This window comes from Vipera ursinii (assembly GCF_947247035.1).
Source record: "Vipera ursinii genome assembly, chromosome: 3".
Taxonomy (NCBI): Eukaryota; Metazoa; Chordata; class Lepidosauria; order Squamata; family Viperidae; genus Vipera; species Vipera ursinii.
Genome location: NC_139516.1, coordinates 125,080,402 through 125,102,571, shown reverse-complemented (window position 1 = coordinate 125,102,571; position 22,170 = coordinate 125,080,402).

The window sequence follows — 22,170 nt, the reverse complement described above, 5'->3', positions numbered from 1 at the left end:
TATGTTTTTTAACAGTCTTCATTAATATGATGCAAATTGTTCTTTTAGCAAACTAAAAAAATGGAGTATAATAATTTCAATTTGAGATTCTGAAGTGGAGCTATTGTCTCAAGCATGGAGAGACACTGTATATGCAGGCAACGTTCTTGCTTGTAGCACAAAGATTGGTGCCATTGGCCTCCCAGGTATTTCCATGTGTCTTTAGTAAGGCCATAGGCATGCTTCATTCTTCCAGTATGGATCTAAAGCCCTGTTAAATTTAATCATTTGGGATCCCATTTTAATTAGTATTCCCCTCAGAAAGAAACCCTGGTATCTGATAACAGTGTAATTTCTGTTTTAATATATGTAAAGCCTGGATATTGTTAAAAGTAGAAAAGTTCAGCCTCAGGCAACCTTCTCAAACTTCGGGTGACTCTACCCAGAACTGCTCTCTACATACTGCCAAACAATAATTTCTAATTTGGCAAATGGAAGAAATTAAAAAAAAATATTGGGAGCAATAATATTAACTGTATTTAATGTCATTTTGATTCAATTTTAAGACAAATTTAGTTGTTTTGTGGATCTGTCCACATTTGGGAAGGATTCCTAACATGCTACTAAAAATTCAAGTGTACTCTCAACTCCAAAATACTGTATGCTCCTGGTTCACAGAAATAGGTAAAAAGAGTGCTACCATAGATGAGGTATGCTTATATGATCTGCAAGTGCTGACAGGGTTCAGGGCATAATTCCAAGTGACTGTCTTAGAGATGGTACAGACAAAGAAACTGACATGAGCATCCATGTTCTCCAGTCCTTTGATGCATACATGTCAGGCACAAAGAATCAGGAATACTCACTGAGTTCAAATCACTGAAGAGTTTATTATTGTTACCTTTACACAAGAATCTGATCAACTAATGGTCAAAGCTAATTTTGCCTCTAGATAAGGGTCAATTGAATTCACAGGGCTAGATTTTCTTGTGTCTGTGCATTGATTCCAAACTAATGACACATTTCACCCAGCTTTCCAGCTCAGCCTGTTCATCTCCTACATCACATACTAAATGCCAGATATGGCTAGTTTCTGTCTTCTGCTTTATTCTTTTAAAATAATCTATGTATAAATTCTAAAACAAGCAAATGTACCTGTTTTCAAGTACTAGCCCTTAGTACATTCTTATTTGAAATAATATTTTCTTTACAGTAAAAGAAAAAATACAGTAATGTAGAAATCTTTAATTTTAATTTTTCATTTTATTAGTAACAGAAATACTTTAAGACACAATTTAGCCAAAGTTCAGCACTTTTCCAACTTTTATTTTTTTATTAAACAGCATTACTTCATTACTCAATGAAATCAATTGAATGAACCAAATTTTGTTTTGTGTGTTGTATTTTTAGAAAATATATTGACATTCATCAAGTCAAAGGCTGGTACTTCCCATCAGAACAGAACACTTAAAAAATGTCAGTCAACTCTATTAATAAATAAATAAGCTGCTCTGATAGAACAAGCCCCATATATATCCCAGCATTAGTCAGGAAAAAGTCCAAACAGTGAAATTCATTTTCCTGGGAAATACAGTATCCTGAAAGAGGGTTACCTATTCACTGCCTAAATAAATAAATAAAAACAGGGAAAGGCATCAGATAGAAAGCTTTGATTCTAAAACCATAATCTAATGTTCTGATTAAAGGAAACTTGCAACATGTAGAGTCAACTTACACTGCCAGATTCTAGAATGTAATGAATTCAGTCCTCGACTGTATGGCTGTTGTTACCCTGAACTAGAGAGGGCACAAGTCAACTTGCCCTCCCACTGTGCTGTTCCCCACTACACCCCAAGAGTAGCCTTTCTGCCGCCACTAACTTCCAGCAATCAGTAAATTCTGTGGCTGAAATGGAGGGAAAAGAGGAGACTGGCAGACCCTCCCCGTGCCTCCCTATGAATAAAACACTTAAGATGAAAACTGTATAATTAAGCAGAGCCCTGCATTCCGGTCCCCCCTGCACAGAGGTGGGTTATTAAGATGAGTGAAACCCGCTATCATTATCTGGGAAAGAGTGTGATGATTGGCTGCTTGGTGTCAAGCCTCTGGTGGCTGGCTTTGTCACACATGCAGAAAGGAGAGTTCACTTTCTGTCAAAATGGGCTGTGCCAAATGTTATCATTTTAAAGGCCGTGAAAGAGTGGGAGCTGGGCCTAGGGGTATACACAAACCCATATGCTGGTGACAGAGATACAAGTGTAATTCTAGACTATTAGAGTGACATATAAGATCGTTCCTGCCCCAGAACATGAGACAGCTGAGGGGATTATGCAGGACAGGCTGTCATGCAATAAAATTTTCAGAAATCTGTTAACCCCAGCTCAGACCCAGTGAATATTTTATTGCTGAACACTGTAGAAAAGAGATATTTATTAACTATAGAAAGATATAGCCAAGAGGCTGGGCGGTGGGAAGGTTATGGAGAGGCAAACCCAGTTGATCTCATACAGCAAAAGAAATGAATGACAATGGAAATAGGTTCTGGACGGGAGGGTGTATCTCTTCTGTGTGTCAGGAAACATTTGCATCACAGAAGGAAATAGTCTGTAATAAATATCGGACAATGAAATTGGAAAGGGAAGGAAAGTAATACTCTTACGGCAAAGTGCAATCCCTGTGTTATTTAGTTCCACGTGCAAACTAAAATTCAGCAAACAACCAGGCAAATAGAACGGTACATTTTGGAGAATTTGGATACCACACTTTCTTAATATCAGAGTACTAACATCTTTATGAAGCCATATCAGCTCTTCAAAATCTTGCTGTATGCCTACAGTATAAACTGATCTATATTCACTGAATAAATGTAGGTTTACGCCAAGCATTTCCACCAGTAAGTTTGTTTTCTTTTGCCTTTTGATAGTTTTGCCAATTTACCATTACCAATTTGTTTTCTTTGGTCTGATGGTAGCGTTGTCCCTTGTTTTTCTGATTAATTTCCCACCTGATACTGCACAGTGTAGGAGATGGTCTCACACTGTTAGAATTGGGGGCTTGGTCACCTCCAGAAGAATATGCAGGGATTACTTAGGAGGAAAAAAAATCAGTGTTTTTCAAACTTGGCAAGTTTAAGATGTGTGGATTTCAACTCCCAGAATTCCTCAGCCAGCTAGGGTTCACACATCTTAAAATTGCTAAGTTTAAAAAATGCTGATTTAAATAAATAAACATTCATTGTAAAAAAAAATGAATGACCTTTTTAAAAAAAATAAACAGTACCTAAAGAGTTGATCTGGAACATTACTATCATTTCATTAAAATCGTGACTCTGTTTTTTTGTTTGCTTGTATAATAAATTAATAAATACTGAAGTTTTGTTACAGATAAATAGCAGCACTAAATTATGTCTTTGAGGTCTCTGACATAAACTGTAGAACAAATGTAGGGAGGAAATAAATATGATTCTCCTTTTGAACTTATTTTTGTTTTTGAATCATTATTTTTGTACCTCACAACACACATCAATAATGGATTCTGTTAACCTCCGTGAGATGAGAAATGACTTTAAAAATCATCTAGTTTCTTAGAAGTTTTAAAAAAAAAGCAGTTGCACAATTTTAATTCTAACTCAGCTTTTATAATAACATAAATTAATTTTTTAAAAAATATACTTCCCAGAAAGGTGAAATTACTTGCATTTCTCCCCACCCACCCCCCAATTTTAAAGAAGTCAATACATTTCCAATTGCAGTGTTAATGCAAGAGGCTATGATTACTTGCGGTCGCCTTCAGTCAGCAATGTCACAGAGGTCAGCAGAGAAAAATAACATGATATGCTATTTCAAAACTGCCAAGAACTGAATGGGGAGACCAGGGTGTAAGAGGAGCTCAGGAGGGTCCACTTGGAGAACAAAAGCAGCCCTTCTGCTAATTGACTGAAAAATTATCCAGGTTCCCTGTGGGAAGCATACAAGACTACAGCAGATGGAGGCAGCTCGGACACTGTGGTGCAGAACGCTCCTCAAAAACCTGCTGTGAATCTGCCCGCAATTATGGGTCACAACATTTTTCCTTGTTTAACAGAGTGTAAGGAGCAAGACAAACAGAGGGGTAGCCAAATGGGAAAGGTGATAACCTATTAAGAATCAGGGCTGTTAAACTATTATTTTAACTACTGGATAACTGGGATTCCTTGAAGGTCTGAGATTCATGCGCTGTTTTACAGGCAATGGTGAAATCACTTTGGAGCCATTTATATTGAGACTCTGACATCGATAGTACTTGCTGTTTCAATCTTTTATTTACTGTAGGATTGACAGCCTGCATTATCATGAATGCTGGGGGGGGGGGGTTGGGTGTATTACATACAAATATAGACTAGCACAGAAAGCAACTATATAGAAGCTCAGCATTTAGATCAATGCCAAACCACAATGAAGAAATATCCTGGATAATTTTAGTAAAGACAAGTGTCTTTATTAAGTATCTATTTTCCCATTTAAACATTTAAAATTTCAGTTCAAGAATGTACATCTTTTTTTAAAAAAAAATCCCCAATGAGCTTCATTGGAATATGGATAAGATTGCTATACTTTTATATAATAACACCACAATGTTCAAAAAATATTTCTATGGGATTATTTATCCCTGAGTCACAGTAGTAATATTTGGAATTCAGATTTTTCATATTCAGTGATTGCCTTCTTCCCAGCCAGTGGATAGGGTAGGAACATCTGCATCACTGTTCCTTCACTCACATGTTTCAAAAGACATCACAGGATTATTGTAGCGGTATAAAATTCACCACAGAGAAATAACTTCTGCACCACTGTAAAAGAAGGCCCACAGTTGCATACTTTGTCTCCTATAATCAGGCTGTATTATCTTTAGCTTTTTGATCAATCAAATGCATCCTCAAGATACATCCATACCTAAACTGTATGTAGGTATAAATGAATGCATCTATGTATATGAGGGACGCGGTGGGTCAGTGGGTTGGGATGCTGAGCCTGTCGATCAGAAGTTCAGCAGTTTGGCGGGTCGAATCCTGAGTGCCACGTAACCGAGTGAGCACCTGTTACTCATCCCAGCTTTTGCCAACCTAGCAGTTTGAAACCACATAAAAATGCAAGTAGAAAAATGGGGACCACTACGGTGGGAAGGTAACAGCATTCCGTGCGCCTTTGGCGTCCAGTCATGCTGGCCACATGACCATGGAGACATCCTTGGAGATGAGCACTGCCCTCTAGAGTCAGAAATGACTAGCATGCATGTGCGGGGGAACCTTTAAATTTACCTTTTATGTATATATGATATTTATAGACTTTAATAATTGATTCCTCTGTGTCAAGCATGAAGCAGAATTAAAACTATCTTTTGATTATCGGAAAGAATGTCAGCATAATTTTTATGAATTGTTCTTCAACATAAACAACTTTGAAATCGATCTGACACATAGCTTTCCACATATGGGTGAAAATTGCAAATCTGAGGGGTAAAAACTTCTGATTTCAAGTTGAGGATCACATATTTGCATGGTCTCTGATATGAAGGAATCAGTACAAATAAAAACAGGAGAGGAGGATAAAGGCTAGGTTAGAACTTCCCACTTTTTCATTTGAATGTTTTTCTTCCAGGTTGTATGTTTTTTTAAACATGCAATTTCTCCTGCAGACTGAAGGCTATACAATCCATTCTATCATCACCATCACTGGCATTATTTCATTTCATTTGATTACATATATAAATAAGGCCAATGGCAGGAGATGCAAGATGGGATATCATACAAATCCAGTAGGAGGGCATATGTAGCTTGGCCCAAAAAAAAATTACAACTAGACACACCTCCAACAAAGATGCAACTTGATCTGGAAGATGTGTTAGCTGTGCATTTGGCAACCTTGTGAAGCAGGCTTACCAATATCTACACAGATTTCTCTTTTAAATAATGTGAAATCCTGATTAGCCTAAGATCTCCCTTCACATATGTAATTTGATTGATATTAAATGTTTGTAACACCGATTTTCTTTTAAATGCTCAAAGGGACACTAAGAGTGTTAACACTGCATATGTATGTTTATTGGAGTACTGATTAGTTGGATTAGACAATGTGCTTTCAATGTTCAGAAAGATGTAATTGAGGTAAAAATGATGTAAAAGCTTGCAGAAAATGATCAGCAAAGTATCAACATTATCTAGCACCCATTTTTGTTTGTGTTTGTTTTTGTTTTTCTTAGTCGTTAATGATTTGTGTCACTGCAACAATATTATTAAATGAATGTGAAATTATCCCTTGGTATGTTTAACCAGACTCTTCTTTTAAAACAACACAAATGTTGTTTGCCTTTTATTTTCTCTTTGTATCATGGATTGAGCTGGCTGAGTGAGATCAATGAAGCACATTGTAAATGAGGAAATGTATGAAAGGAAAATTGTAATTAGTTTACACATACCAAAAAAGATAATGCAGCACTGCAGAACTCAATTGTTGCTATGCTATATTGTGTCAAGAGTGTTCTGTGGAATCAGGGTTGTGCTATCAATAAACATGGTGGGTAATCCAAACCAGGAATTCACAAAATATTATAGAGATTCTAACTTTTAGGTATAAGGGGCATTTTTGGAAGTTTGAGGTTATATCATGGGTATACTCAAGATGTGGCTCTTATGAAGGATGCTTACTAATTTACAGTCAGTTCCCTAAAGGCCGAGTGGAGAGTTGCTCTCTGTCACCTCTTCATTTGATTCTTCCTATCACCTAGTTTGAATAGTTTAGACCAGGGGCCTTCAAACTCGGCCCTTTTATGACTCGTGGACTTCAGCTCCCAAAATTCCTCAGCCAGCATGCCTGGCTGAGGAATTCTGGGAGTTGAAGTCGATGAGTCATAAAAGGGCCGAGTTTGAAGACCCCTGGTTTAGACTCTTTTGGCTTGAGGTCAACTCCTACTGATCTCAGGGATATGTGTATGTAGTTTTATTGGCAACAATGCAGCTGTGTGTTGATACTGTCTTCTTTTTCAGCTTCCCAGTCTAGCTTCTAGCTCTGATGAACTCCCATTGAAATGCTAACTAGATCAAACATTACTTAGCTTTTCTGAGACACCAACAGTAGAGAATATTCGTAGCTCAGCACTGAACTATGGAGTCCTTAGTGCTTTCTGAACTTGGTTGTTTTCTTGCAGATGCCTCATTACTCAACTAGATAACATTTTTAGTGCTAGAAAGGAGAGGGATTTCCTCTTTGTTTATATATGGTGGTTTGCCCTGTTGGTGGGAGTATTGTTTTCTTCTTGGTAGTTCCTTAATTAGGTTGTTGTTTATTGTTTTTTGTCTGAGTTGGTAGTTTCTTAATTGAGATACTGTTTACTATTTGATTTTTGGTCTAGTTTTAATCCTGGTTTATCCTTTTCTGAGATAGACCAAGTCAGCTTGGTATTTTCATTCAGCAAAATCTATTTGAGTTTATTATACATTTTTTTCTGGGCTGGAAGGCATATTCCAAATTTCCCCAGAAGACCACAGGTTGCACGTTCTAGTAGTATGTTTAGCAACTGAGGCTTTATTTGTTGTTGTGTTTTTTTTTTAAAAAGGTAGGAAAAATGACACGTCATCCTTTGAATCTTAGGAGACAATAAAAGGAATCTTGGATATATAAACCTCTTCTTCCTAAATAGAAAAGCTGCTCTACTTATATCGGCTGCATGGAAATGATTATGGAATTTTTCACTGCCATATTGCTCTTCTAGCAATAAAGGTAAGAATAATTATATCAGGCTTCCTGCTCCAATCACATTCCCTGAATGGCAAAAACTATACTAGTTATGGATTGTGTGCATTTATTCCCTTTCCCATTGAAACCAATAGGGAAGGAGGGAAGTACTGAAAAAAGAAAATACATTCCCTTGAGGTGACCAGTGTGAACCAACAGAAAATAGGAAGCGTGGCTGTTCTACCGAATACCCCTCCTCTACATACTGTTCTTGGTGTTATTCTTACCAACTATTTGCCTACTATTTGCCAAGTAAGTAAGTATGCCTCAGCCACTCACTACAACAAGAACAGTTGGTCCACGAGTGAGCCCCAATTCTGGCAGGGCAAAGATCCCCAAGATTAGATGACAAAACAGTGGCTTTTGGTGGCATTATGTTTTTTAAAACTGAGATTTGAACTAGTCGTCTTTAAGTTTAATGCAACATTTTGTTTTTCCTGGAGTGAAAAACAGTCTCTGGAAAAACAAAAAAAAATAAAATAAAACATAATATAGGACTTCTCTGGTTAAGAATAAAATTTTAAAACAGTAGTGAATAATCAAGGTTTTTTTTCCCCCTTGTAGATGTTTCATTACCCAAATGCACAGATGATGTTTCCTAGTTTGGGTAATGAAATGCCTGCAAGAAAAAAACAATCAAACTCAGAGATTACCAAGGAACACACATTTCAACCCTGAGCTACAAATATTCTCCTTTATTTACTATCTTTGTATTTCTTATTCTTTGATGATCATGAACTTGATCAAGAGATTATCAAGATGGGACAGACTACAATTATTGATAAATATATACATAAAGATAAATAAAAACCATTTGATGCTAATTAAAGTTTCTGCATTGTTTTCAAGAACAAGCAATGTCTTGCAATAAACTATACCAAAAAGCTAATGGACCACGGATTATATGGCTAACTATCTAGACCACAACAGGCATACAGCACAAACTGGGGAAAGGTGTTCTGTCCTACAAAGTATTTTTGTGTTGCTAATCATAGATTTAAAAGCACTCTAAAGGTTGAATATGATCCTTAGAGGGGATTATTTCCACTCCTTTGCCTGGATCTGATCAAACAGAGAAATGCATTATTAAATCTAAATGTCTGAATGAATGCTCTCACATTTGATGGTTTCAGGTTTTTATCACTGGAGATAAAATGGAACTTTGTAGTAGGCTTTCTTGTAAATGCCATGAAGTCAAGCAGAACCCTCTGGAGGAAGTTCTGGAAATGGTGACCTACATATGAACAGAGTTACTGCAAATCATAGGTAACTCAGATAATGTTTCCCAAAAAAGAGGCGGTGGCCCTGAAGACTGCTGAAGGATCCAGAACACCCACTGGGCTTCTAGTCTCTCTCCTCCAACAAAAATCTTCTCACAGGGCAATTACACCCCTGGTTTTGGCATATTCACAACCAAAACTAGGCCTAAAGCTAAATTGAAATGGAGCTACCGAATTTGTTTTATTCAGCCATCATTCATTGAGAACTTCGCTTATAGCTGTTCATTTTCACTGTTTCATCTGGGTCCATTTATTTTTTCCTTTCCAGGAATGATCTCACCGAGGGCTCTTTTAATGAGGCTGGACCCCCTTCTTGGACTGAGCTGAGCTATAATGAGCCATAGAGGCAAAATAATTGACCAAATTCTACTAAGCTCTTTTTCGTGATCTGTGGGACATAAGAACTGAAAGTAATCAAAAGAATATAACCAGACACTGCCCTGGACACCTCTGCAGTACAGTCTCCTTACTGCTAAGATAGAGATATCGTTTTTTATTTGGTAGGGGGGGAAAGTGGATAAATAGTGATGGATGACAATTACTTCAGCTGTCATTATAAACACAAGCTTTTACCATTTGTATTTTTGAATATAAATGGACTAAATCACATCCATAAACTAAATTCTACCCATTTCAGGACTTGCAAAGTTCTTAATAAAATACTGCAAATAAAATGCATATATTGGGGAAATTATAGATTAAAGCACCTTAGAGAAAATTGCTTGCATAAAATCTGCGTATTAGAAAAAGCACATATAATGGAACTTTAGGCCTGTACACATGACTGAATACTGTAACAACATGTGCACCCTGGAAAAATTGCACCATGTATGTTGATTTTTTTAATTTAAATGATATGAAAAGAATAAAATGTGAGAACCTGAGTGAAAGTAAATCTGGCAGATCTGCTTTTCTTTAGACCATATTGTCACATAAAATGGGTAACTCTGACTCAGTCAAGATATAGGTAACTAGTTTAATAGGTCATTAGTACAAGAGGATATATGTCACTCCCAAATGCCCCTTAAATCTGAATTTATATCATTTGCATCAATTTACATAATTTGTGTGATGACAAAATTATGCAAATGGTGTAATTTACATTAATTGTCTGCCATTCAGATGCAGTGGCCTGTCTGTTATTTTGGGGTGATGGAGGAGAATTTTGTTTGCTATTTTTAAAGTGCACTATATCAAAGTGTGTTCGATTGAAGGTTTACTACATACTGAATGTGGATTTGAGTGAGTGTTTTGTATTAAATTATTCAAATCAACACTCTACCAAAATGCTCATGACAAACTATAAACTTCCATCTAGGTCTAGAATCAAACCTGGATAAATACTTGAAATCCTCAGGGCCAACATCAGAGATGACATCATTAGATATCTGTTAAAGACGATGTCTCAACTTTTCCAATCATTTTCCTTGCCATTTCTGACTATTCTGCCACTTTTTATTGTATGCATACTAGCAGTGGAAAAGGAAAGGAAGAACAGCCTCTTCAACTGAGACGTATGTAATGAGCTATTGATGCATCTTCTAACCCCATTATGGATGAAATAAATAAACATATGTTCAACTTGTACAGTTAGATACAGGGCCCCAAGGTTACTCTCACTGTTACGTAATTTATCTTTGCAGTAACAAAATAGTGCATTTTTAAATCTTGCATGCCATGTTTAATTTTATATGTTCTATTTTGTAGCTGTATCCTATAGGTTTTATTTAGTAAGTCTTATTTAGTCTGGATTGCTGCCTGTAGTAAAGAATTTGATTGACTAAATAACAATCTCCCTTTCTTTCTTTCTCTTCTTCTGGTCAATGTGGTGAAGGCAAGTAGAAGAATAGTGTGGCCATGAAAAGAAAGGGGCTGTACTCAAGGAGGTGAGGTGAGTTTACTGGCATTTTTCCTAAAGATACCGGAAAGGACATTGGGTAAAAAATATAGAGTCAATACAGAGTCTGCACAGCATCATATGTGAACCAAATGGAAAACAATAAGGATGCTAGTACAAAGTCAATTAATTTGCTGAGTCAGCTGTTAATTAGCATTTGGTGGTCACATTGTTACTATTATTTAAATTACTTTTTAGACTATGGCAGCCATTGCAACTTGCCCTCTTCCCATAGTAGTAGCGGAAGATATAACCTGTGTAAGAATACTCCCTATCACTTCCACTGAAATGAGAATGACAATATGGGCAGGGGGGGTTGATTAGATGACCTCCAAGGTCCTTTCCAGTCCTATGATTCTATGATTCTAGATGCTTCTTAATGCCTTGTATCACTGACCACTTTATAATAAAAAGGTAAAGGTTCCCCCGCACGCGCGTGCTAGTCGTTTCCAACTCTAGGGGCCGGTGCTCATCTCCGTTTCAAAGCCGAAGAGCCAGCGCTGTCCAAGGACGTCTCCGTGGTCACGTGGCCGGCATGACTAGATGCCAAAGGTGCACGGAGCGCTGTTACCTTCCCACCATAGTGGTTCCTATTTTTCTACTTGCATTTTTACATGCTTTCGAACTGCTAGGTTGGCAGAAGCTGGGACGAGTAACAGGGACTCACTCTGCTACGTGGCACTTGGGATTCGACCCGCCAAACTGCCGACCTTCTGATCGACAAGCTCAGTGTCCTAACCCACTGAGCCACCGCGTCCCTCACCACTTTATAATACCCTTCAATAAAATTGGGGGACTATTAATATACCCCTCAAAGTCGGAAGGCTAGCTACCAGCAAAATGTTAATTGTTTTACCCTTTATTGCACAATAAAAGATTGAGGCCCAGTTCTAAGACACAATACTTGCTTCTCACTTTGAACCCACTGCAACATTTCCTCTCTCTTTTCCCCAAAGACCCATGCTCACTTGCATTTAGCTACTAATTTTATTTACCTTTGAAATTTCTATTTTTTCTGCAACCTGACTGTTCTTTCATACTAACATATTCACAATTGTCATAGAGGGGACTGACTGTATTGCTAGCTAGTATTGAGGATCTTTAAGAAAACCTTAGATTAGATCCCAAGCCAGAAAAATATGGGACAATTCTTTTTATTCTCCATATGTGTCTCTTGATCATCTGTTCAAGCTAGACGGAACCTAGAATTCAACGCTGTGCAATGTAGATAAGATCAAAGCTGGCCCAGCGAAGATAAATTAGAATGGGAATTTTGATGAATAGAGACCTAGAGAACAATTAATGTTGTTAATTATTCACCATAATTATTCACCAAACACACTACACCATAGTCTGTTTCTCAAAAAAAAAAATAGTGCAGTTAAGTACAGAGGTTTTTAGAGTTAGTATACATGAGCCTACCTAATAATTCTTTTTTTTTTAGAAATCTAGCCTGAGAAGGAATTAGAGCAGAGACACAGAAAATCCACAGAATTAAACATTAGTCCATGTTCTTAAAATGCCTGAGTAACTGTACTTCAATGATGTTTGCAGTATCAAGATGTTTTTATAACAAGATTTTGATTTCAATTATAAAAATAACAACAAGAACCTCAATAGCCTGTGTTACTACAATCACTTTGTATTTGTTTCTAGGGTTTATTGAGTTCTCTCCCTCACCATTATTTTATTGGGTCTTGAAGACTTTTCACATTAGAAAGGCTGAGGACAGCCAAATGATACGATTTTCAACTACTGACGTAAGCAACTTATTTTAGTGATTGTGGTTTTGTGCTGCTGCCCCTTTGCAACCATGTTGTTTTGTAAGGACTAGGTTTGATGGTTAATCTTTTGCTCTCCCTTTGTTTCAGTAGCAAAATTATTGGTTGCTTCCAACACTTTGTTTTGCTGGTTGGTGACTGTAATAAAGAGAGTTTAACTTGCTGTTTTGAGTTATTTCACGGAAAAGTTGGATTTAAATATTTTATTTTGTTCATTTTTTTTTTTTTTCAGTTTGCAAAACTATTCCCCTAGAAAAAGCCACTAAAAAGTTCAGTAAACAGTTATAACGTTAGTGTCCAATTGGGCTATACTTCAGTCACATGGACAGAAAGTTAAATATTTGCTGGCATGCTTACACATTCATAGTACAACCATTTCTGATTTTTTTTAAAAAATACTTTTTTTCTATTTTCTTGTTTTATTTTTTTATTTTATTCTACAATGTACTCTTTTCTTCCAATAAATGGGTTGAAACTGTTTCATATTATCAGTGTGTCTAAAAAACACTCATTCACATATCTTCTTCAGCTTTTATATACACATAAATACACATATACATCTAAACAACAGCTAAAAGCAAAGCCTATAAAAGGAGAAACCCAAATGCATAAACAAATAAGATCCTTTATTTCAAAGGGAATTGAAAAAAAAATGCTCATTTGATACAAAAAAAAATGCAGCAAAATAGTTGCCAACTCTGGGGAACACCGTTCAACAATTAAGGTAACACAACATGAAAAATTCATCACACCGCAGAATGTGGTATACACACAGAAGACCTGTGTGGAATACTCTTATATAGATAGTTTGATTCTAATTCATGAAAGATTTTAAAGATTAAAATCAGTATTTTGCCCTCATGAACTTAATCTATTTACTTGCTAACTAATTGTGGTTTCCAATAAGATAGTAATGCACACTAGTTTATAAAGGGTAATCCTCTATATATCTGAACACTTCTTATATTTGAAAGGATGTGTGGTTCAAATCTAGTTTAAAGATAAAGAACCATAAGAAAAAGAAATTAATGAAGCTATTCATTAACAATTAACACTCAGCAAAGTCCATAGGAAGACCAGTGTGTATCTAACTAAGGTGGAATGTATTGAATTTCAATGAAAGTATTCTAGTAGCAATCAGACATCAAGTTCCTAGAGTTTAATATGTTAGTTGCTTAAAATTCCAAAATCCACTAATTAGTCCAAGGGAAGTAAGGAATTCTGAATTCTCAGGATTGATTTTAAATGTTTTGACAACTAAATAGAACTTACAATCTACTTCTACTTCCCCTCAACTTTTCTTCATTTCGAATGCAGAGTGAAAATTAGAAGCAAACAAAGTTTTAACTAGCAGCCAGCACAGGTTTGTTAAAAACAGATTTTAAATGTTTTGACAACTAAATAGAACTTACAATCTACTTCTACTTCCCCTCAACTTTTCTTCATTTCGAATGCAGAGTGAAAATTAGAAGCAAACAAAGTTTTAACTAGCAGCCAGCACAGGTTTGTTAAAAACAGATCATGCCAAACCTATCTTATTTCATTCTTCGACAAAGTGACTAAACTAACAGACCAGCGAAACACTGTGGACATAGTATACTTAAGATTTCAGTAGCGCATTTGATAAAGTAGACCAAAACCTACTCCTTGGTAAGCTAGAAAAAGGTGGAATAGACAACATCACCACCAGATGGATCTGTAGCTGGCTGGCAAACTGTACTCAATGAGTAGTCCTCAATGGAGAGAAGTAAGCAGTGGGATACCACAAGGTTCCATTTTAGGCCCAGTACTCTTCAATATCTTAATCAATGACTTATATGAGGGAATTGAAAGGGAACTCATCAAATTTGCAGATGACACCAAACTGGCAGGAGTAGCCAACACCCCAAAAGATAAATGCAGGATCTAAAAAGATATTGACAAACTTGAACAATGGGCCCTATCCAACAAAATGAGTTTCAATGTGGAGAAAAGCAAAGTTTTACATTTATGCAGGAAAAATCAAAGGTACAAGTACAGATTGGGTGAGACCTGGCTTAAAAACAGTAACTGTGAGAGGGACCTTGGAGTCTTAGTGGACAATTACTTAACCATGAGCCAGCAGTGTGCAGCAGCATCCAAAAGCTAATAGAATCGTGGGTTGTATAAACAGAGGCACAGAATCAAGATCATACAAAGTATTACTACCACTTTATAAAACCCTAGTAAGACCACACCTGGAATACTGCAGCCAATTTTGGTCACCATATCACAAAAAAGATGTTGAGACTTTGGAAAAAATTCAGAGAAGAGCAACTAAGATGATCAAAGGCCTGGAGGATAAAACATACGAAGAACGGCTGCAGGACTTGGGTTTGGCTAGTCCAAAGAAAAGAAGAAATAGGGGAGACATGATAGCAGTGTTCCAGTATTTGAGGGGCTGCCACAAAGAAGAGGGGATCACATTATTCACCAAAGCACCAGAGGGCAGGACAAGAAACAATGGTTGAAAACTGATCAAAGAGAGAAGCAACCTGGAATTAAGGAGAAACATCCTGACAGTGAGGAGAATTAACCAGTGGAACAGCTTGACCCCAGAAATCATGGGTGCTCCATCACTGGAGATTTTTAAAGAGGCTAGACAGTCACTTGTCTGAGATGTATAGGTTCTCCTGCATGAGCAGGGGGCTGGACTAGAAGGCCTCCAAGGTCCCTTCCAGCTCTATTCTATTCTATTATTCCTTTGCTGTCGCTACTGTTAAGCAATTAGGAATTAGTTCTCTTTATCAATCTTTTGCTAATCAACCAGAGGCTTATTAACAGGAATAGTGATGTCTTTTATCTATCCCAATAATTACTGCAATTATTTTTAAATTATAGCCTGAGTATATGTGTGTCTATCAATTGTACACTTTCAGTGCAAATCTGTGGGCTTATTTGTTCTCTTCTGTGGTGGATTTCCTCTTTTGGGGGTGTCATGTTACCGTAATATAATCTTGAGATGACAAGGGCAAGTGTTGAAGAGAACTCTCTCTGAGAATGCCATAGCTGGTGTACCAGCTTCCACCAAGGAAAGGTATTGTACTCCTTTCTAATCTTCCAGTGCTAGCTGAAGGAACACCCATCCAAATTTGACCCTGAACCTTTAGGAGAAGAACAATCCCATTCTGAAGACCCTAAACTATGTTTTAAAAAAACCTCCACTGGATGGCACTGTGAGGATGCAGCAGTGGGGTGGTGAAGGATTGTATCTTTGTCATATCACTCCTATAAAGTACTATGATGATGTTTTTTGCTATTACTTATATTCATTACTGACTCTTCCTAATATTAAGTCAGAATTCAGAGCAAATTTTCTGGCACTCATAGTCCAATCAGCTCCTGGTCTGGCACATTTTTCAAAAGTTCCTCAACATACCAGTTACACTTTTTGTGTTTATTGACCAGCATCAATGGAGCAAAATAGTGTATGTATGTATGTATGTATGTATATATATATATATATATATATATATATATATATATATATATATATATATATATATATATATATATATATATATATATATATATATATATATATATATATATATATCCCCTTCATGGATTACTGCCTTGTCGTGGCGAAGGGGCTTGCGTAATTCAATGAAGCTATGGGCTATGCCGTGCAGGGCCACCCAAGACGGACAGGTCATAGCAGAGAGTTCTGACAAAACGTGATCCACTGGAGAAGGAAATGGCAACCCACTCCAGTATCTTTGCCATGAAAACCCTATGGACAGTACCAAAAGGCAAAACGATATGACGCTGGAAGATGAGCCCCTCAGGTCGGAAGGCGTCCAACATGCTACTGGGGAAGAGCAGAGGGCTAGTACTAGTAGCGCCAGAAAGAATGAAGCGACTGGGCCAAAGCCGAAAGGACGCTCAGCTGTGGATATGTCTGGTGGTGAAAGGAAAGTCCGATGCTGTAAAGATTTTTTCTCCATAGGAACCTGGAATGTAAGATCCATGAATCAAGGAAAGCTGGACGTGGTCAAACAAGAGATGACAAGACTAAACATTGACATCTTAGGTATCAGCGAACTAAAATGGACAGGAATGGGTGAATTTAATTCAGATGACCATCAGGTATACTACTGTGGGCAAGAATCCCTCAGAAGAAATGGAGTAGCCTTCATAGTCAATAAAAGAGTAGGAAAAGCAATACTGGGATACAATCCTCAAAATGACAGAATGATCTCAGTTCGAATCCAAGGCAAACCATTCAATATCACAGTAGTCCAAGTCTATGCCCCAACCACCAGTGCTGAAGAGGAAGAAATTGACCGGTTCTATGAAGCCCTACAGCACCTTATAGAACTAACACCCAGAAATGATGTCCTTATCATCATGGGGGATTGGAATGCTAAAGTAGGAAGCCAAAAGATAACTGGAATAACAGGCAAGTTTGGCCTTGGAGTACAAAATGAAGCAGGGCACAGGCTGATAGAATTTTGTCAACAGAATACGATGGTCATAGCAAACACTCTTTTCCAACAACCCAAGAGACGGCTTTACACATGGACATCACCAGACGGTCAACACAGAAATCAGATTGACTATATGCTCTGCAGCCAAAGATGGAGAAGCTCTATACAGTCAGTAAAAACAAGACCAGGAGCTGACTGTGGCTCAGACCATGAGCTTCTCCTTGCAAAGTTTAGGCTTAAATTAAAGAAAGTAGGGAAAAGCGCTAGGCCAGTCAGGTATGAATTAAATCATATTCCTGTTGAATATACAGTAGAGGTGACAAATAGATTTAAGGAATTAGATCTGATAGACAGAGTGCCTGAAGAACTATGGACAGAGGTTCGCAACATTGTACAACAGGTAGCAACCAAAACCATCCCAAAGAAAAAGAAATGCAAGAAAGCAAAATGGCTGTCTGAGGAAGCTTTGCAAATAGCTGAGGAAAGGAGGGAAGCGAAAGGCAAGGGAGAAAAAGAAAGATATGCCCAATTGAATGCAGAATTCCAAAGAATAGCTAGAAGAGATAAGAATGCCTTCTTAAATGAACAATGCAAAGAAATAGAAGAAAACAATAGAATAGGGAGGACCAGAGATCTTTTCAAGAAAATTGGAGAGATGAAAGGAACGTTTCATGCAAAAATGGGCATGATAAAGGACCAAAATGGCAGGGACCTAACAGAGGCAGAAGAGATTAAGAAGAGGTGGCAAAATTACACAGAAGAATTATACAAGAATGAGCTTAACATCCCTGATAATCACAATGAGGTGGTCACTGACCTCGAGCCAGACATCCTAGAATGTGAAGTGAAGTGGGCCTTAGAAAAGCTGAGCAACAACAAAGCTAGTGGAGGTGACAGTATTCCAGCTGAGCTATTCAAAATCTTAAAAGACGATGCAGTAAAAGTGCTACACTCAATTTGCCAGCAAATTTGGAAAACTCAACAGTGGCCACAGGATTGGAAAAGATCAGTTTACATTCCAATTCCAAAGAAAGGCAGTGCCAAAGAATGTTCAAACTATCGCACCATTGCACTCATTTCTCATGCTAGTAAAGTTATGCTTAAAATTCTACAAGCTAGACTCCAGCAGTATGTGGATCGAGAACTACCAGAAGTACAGGCAGGATTTCGAAGAGGCAGAGGAACTAGAGATCAAATTGCTAACATACGCTGGATCATGGAGAAAGCTAGAGAGTTCCAGAAAAACATCTACTTCTGCTTCATTGACTATGCTAAAGCCTTTGATTGTGTGGATCATAACAAACTGTGGCAAGTCCTTAAAGAGATGGGCATACCAGACCATCTTATTTGTCTCTTGAGAAATCTATATGCGGGCCAAGAAGCAACAGTGAGAACTGGACACGGAACCACTGATTGGTTCAAAATTGGGAAAGGAGTCCGGCAAGGCTGTATACTGTCGCCTTGCCTATTTAACTTATATGCAGAGCACATCATGAGAAAGGCAGGGCTAGATGAATCAAAAGTTGGAATTAAGATTGCCGGAAGAAACATCAACAACCTAAGATATGCAGATGATACCACTCTAATGGCAGAAAGTGAAGAAGAACTAAAGAGCCTGGTGTTGCGGGTGAAGAAGGAGAGTGCAAAACTTGGGTTGAAACTAAACATTAAGAAAACCAAGATCATGGCATCTGGCCCTCTCAATTCCTGGCAAATAGATGGGGAAGAAATGGAGGTAGTGACAGATTTTATTTTCCTTGGCTCCAAGATCACTGCAGATGGGGACTGTAGCCAAGAAATTAAAAGACGCTTGCTCCTTGGGAGGAAAGCCATGGCAAATCTAGACAGCACACTAAAAAGCAGAGACATCACCCTGTCAACAAAAATCCGTATAGTCAAGGCTATGGTCTTCCCAGTTGCAATGTATGGCAGTGAAAGCTGGACCATAAGAAAGGCTGAGCGCCAAAGAATTGAAGCCTTTGAACTATGGTGCTGGAGAAGACTCCTGCGAGTTCCTTGGACTGCAAGGCGATCAAACCGGTCAGTCCTAGAGGAGATCAACCCTGACTGCTCTTTAGAAGGCCAGATCCTGAAGCTAAAACTCAAATACTTTGGCCACCTAATGAGAAGGAAGGACTCACTGGAGAAGAGCCTAATGCTGGGAAAGATTGAGGGCAATAGAAGAAGGGGACGACAGAGAATGAGGTGGCTGGATGGAGTCACTGAAGCAGTAGGCGTGAGCTTAGATGGACTCCAGAAGATGGTAGAGGACAGGAAGGCCTGGAGGAACATTGTCCATAGGGTCGCGATGGGTCGGACACGACTTCGCAACTAACAACAACAACAACAACAACAACAATATATATATATATATATATATATATATATATATATATATATATATATATATATATATATATATACATACTAGGGACGCGGTGGCTCAGTGGGTTAGGACGCTGAGCTTGTCGATCAGAAGGTCGGCAATTTGGCGGGTCAAATCCTGAGTGCTGTGTAACAGAGTGAGCGCCTGTTATCCGTCCCAGCTTCTGCCAACCTAGCAGTTCAAAAGCACATAAAAATGCAAGTAGATAAATAGGGACAAACATGGGACAAATCTTTATTTCCTGTTTCAGCCTAACCGAAGGCCATCGACAGGCAGTAGTCACAACAGTGACAGCTCATATTTGTGTAAATCTTTTTAGATTGCTAACAAAGAATTAAAGGGAGACTGATATGACATGTTTAGGGCCTAGCAAGGTAATCTAAATAGTTAACAAGCATTTAACACATATCTCCCTTGCTTCTCAGCTAACAAAGTGAGATAGAGCTTGTGGCCTAGAGGTAAAAACAACTGCCTAATGTGCAATCAGCCCAGGTTCAAATCTCAGAAGGGTATGGCTGACTGATGAAAACAAATAAGTTTGAAATGCATATCAGTCTCCCTTTAATTCTTTGTTAGCAATCTAAAAAAAATTTACACGCACACACACACACACACACATATACTATTAAATACAGTACATTGTGTTGTTTAAGTGTTCCCTTTATTTTTTTGACCAGTATATATATATGTGTGTGTGTGTGTGTGTGTGTTAAATGTTTGTTAAGCATTCAGAATACACTTGCTTATTCTGAATGCTTAACAAACATTTAACACATATCTTCCTTGCTTCTCAGCTAACAGAGAGAGAGAAAGAGCCTGTGGCCTAGGGGTTAAAACAACTGCTTAAGATGCAGTCGGCCCAGGTTCAAATCTCAGAAGGGTATGGCTGACTGATGAGAACAAATAAGTTTGAAATGATCATATCATATCAGTATTCTTTGTTAGCAAGCCAAAAAAAAATTATGTATATGTATATGTATATGTATATGTATATGTATATGTATATGTATATGTATATGTATATGTATATGTATATGTATATATGTATATATATGGAGATACATATATACATTGAGATATTGAGATATATTGATATATATATCAATAGAGTCAAAGAAACCTAGAACTTTGCATGGACATGTGAAGATTAAAACCTAACAATAATAAAGTTTTATTGTGTGAAGAGGGAACTGTAGATGTAGTATAATGCTAGTTTCTTTAAGATGATGTTTACAGCTACTTAAAGCTTTTCCTCCTTCATCAAGGAGGGTAAATCTGAAGATGTTGATTAGTTGAGTCAAACCAGTCACCAAATTAACTGACCCAATCAAGATCTTGAGCTATCTCCATAGGCAACAAGGCTGTGCCCAACAAGTGACATTTTGTAGCAGGAACTCATCTGTAAATGCTAATAATCAGTGTTCTTCAAGTAAGTATCTTTAATTATTCAAAAGAAAGAAGGTAGAGACTCAAAAGAGCTCAGTGTCTGCTTTCAGTTGAAAAGAGTTAAGCAAACAGCATTCAATGGGAAGATTGATTGATTGATTGATTGATTGATTGATTGATTGATTGATTGATTGATTGAAAGAAACATGGAACCATGCATTTGCTATGGGCACTATTTGTAGTACACAACATAATGAAGAGTGTGATTTGTCTGGACTACTGTCATCTCAGGTGGGTGAAATTCTGTTCTTTTAAGAACTGAAGTAAATGTATTGAAGAATTCAATTCAATACATATCAATATATATATAAAAATGGAGGTTTACAAAAATGGACAAGACAGCCATTGGACTGGGACCATATAAGACTCCTGTTTTGAGCAGAAGATTAGATTAGAAATCTCCATGGTCCTGTCTAGCCCAATGATTCTAAAACTGAAAAATTTGGCTCATTTTTCAGGGATTTTGAAAAAGTACTATTAACCATCCGTGCTAATAAAATTGTTTAGGAGCTTCAGAAAACAAAATGAAACCCTAGGGCAGTCTGCATCTAAAGCATGAGCTACACCACTAAAGAAATTTCAAACAAAACAAATTAGAGTGAAGGATTTAACATGTTTATTTTCATTTTTATTCCTATGAATATGATTATTAATTGGTTATTTACATAATAACATCAAAGGACGTACTTTGCAGAGAAGCTTATACTCTTGTTAAGGGAAAATAATAATTAGTAAAATCATCTTTACATTGAATTTCTGGTGACTTCGTGGATATGTCTATGTCATTATCTTGGCAAAAAAAACCAAAGTAATTTGCTATTGCCTTTTTCTTGGGTGTTTTTCCATCTTCCCATAAAACATCAGTGGTGTTTCTTAGTGGTCTTCCTTCCAAGAATTGCCTAAGCCCAATTCTGCTTAGCTTTTTGAGCTCAGCCAAAGCCAACCAGGTGCTAAGTAGGTATATTATCTACCAGCCAAATCTCCAGGAGGAATTCCCTGAAGCATCTTTGCTTTGACTCCATATTTTGCTTCTGATGTGAAGTATTGCCTCTCTTTGAATTAAGGCCCTGTGCACTTAGCACTGCAACCAATCCGAAAGGGAAACAATTATAAAAGCAAACCTTCGCTTGAGCAAACTCTCTGCTTTGGTTACTCCACCAGTAAGCCCGGAATGCAAATTGCCA